The sequence below is a fragment of the Lissotriton vulgaris genome, unplaced genomic scaffold (genome assembly GCF_964263255.1).
Source record: "Lissotriton vulgaris unplaced genomic scaffold, aLisVul1.2 SCAFFOLD_184, whole genome shotgun sequence".
In the NCBI taxonomy this organism is placed as follows: Eukaryota; Metazoa; Chordata; class Amphibia; order Caudata; family Salamandridae; genus Lissotriton; species Lissotriton vulgaris.
The window spans coordinates 2314165-2315598 of NW_028248598.1; positions in this window are offsets into that span (position 1 = coordinate 2314165).

Below are 1434 nucleotides of genomic sequence, written 5' to 3' on the forward strand. Positions count from 1 at the left end.
ACTCTGTAAAAATGGCAATTTTGGGCACTCTGAGGGTTTAAAAAGTGGTTATTCAACATGAGGCACGATCCAATTGACATTTTGAATCATTTTTGGTACAGTCCAAAAAATCAGTTTTCGGATGAAAAACGATGACTCCGGACCTGTCGAACGTTCCCAAAATGGTCTATAATGATGACATTTTAACATTTAATCTTTTGACTGTAAATGACTGTTGGATGTGAATTATGACTTTGTTAACTAAAATAAGTGTGTTTAAAGTAATTTCTGTGCCTGAAACGGGTCAAAATTGAAGCTTTTGAGTAAGCAAAACTCTGTAAAAAATGGCAATTTTGGTCACTCTGAGGGTTTAAAAAGTGGTTATTCAACATGAGGCACGATCCAATTGACATTTTGAATCATTTTTGGTACAGTCCAAAAAATCAATTTTCGGATGAAAAACGATGACTCCGGACCTGTCGAACGTTCCCAAAATGGTCTATAATGATGAAATTTTAACATATAATCTTTTGACTCTAAATGACTGTTGGATGTGAATTATGACCTTTTCAACTAAAATAAGTGTGTTTAAAGTCATTTCTGTGCCTGAAACGGGTCAAAATTGAAGCTTTTGAGTAAGCAAAACTCCGTAAAATTGGCAATTTTGGTCACTGTGAGGGTTTAAAAAGTGGTTATTCAACATGAGGCACGATCCAATTGACATTTTGAATCATTTTTGGTACAGTCCAAAAAATCAATTTTCGGATGAAAAACGATGACTCCGGACATATCGAACGATCCCAAAATGGTCAATATGGATGAAATTTTAACATTTAATCTTTTGACTGTAAATGACTGTTGGATGTGAATTATGACTTTGTCAACTAAAATAAGTGTGTTTAAAGTCATTTCTGTGCCTGAAACGGGTCAAAATTGAAGCTTTGAGTAAGCAAAACTCTGTAAAAATGGCAATGTTGGTCACTCTGAGGGTTTAAAAAGTGGTTATTCAACATGAGGCACGATCCAATTGACATTTTGAATCATTTTTGGTACAGTCCAAAAAATCAATTTTCGGATGAAAAACGATGACTCCGGACCTGTCGAACGTTCCCAAAATGGTCTATAATGATGAAATTTTAACATTTAATCTTTTGACTCTAAATGACTGTTGGGTGTGAATTATGACTTTGCCAACTAAAATAAATGTGTTTAAAGTCATTTCTGTGCCTCAAAGGGGTCAAAATTGAAGCTTTTGAGTAATCAAAACTCTGTAAAAATGGCAATTTTGGTCACTGTGAGGGTTTAAAAAGTGGTTATTCAACATGAGGCACGATCCAATTGACATTTTGAATCATTTTTGGTACAGTCCAAAAAATCAATTTTCGGATGAACAACGATGACTCCGGACCTGTCGAACGTTCCCAAAATGGTCTATAATGATGACATTTTAACATT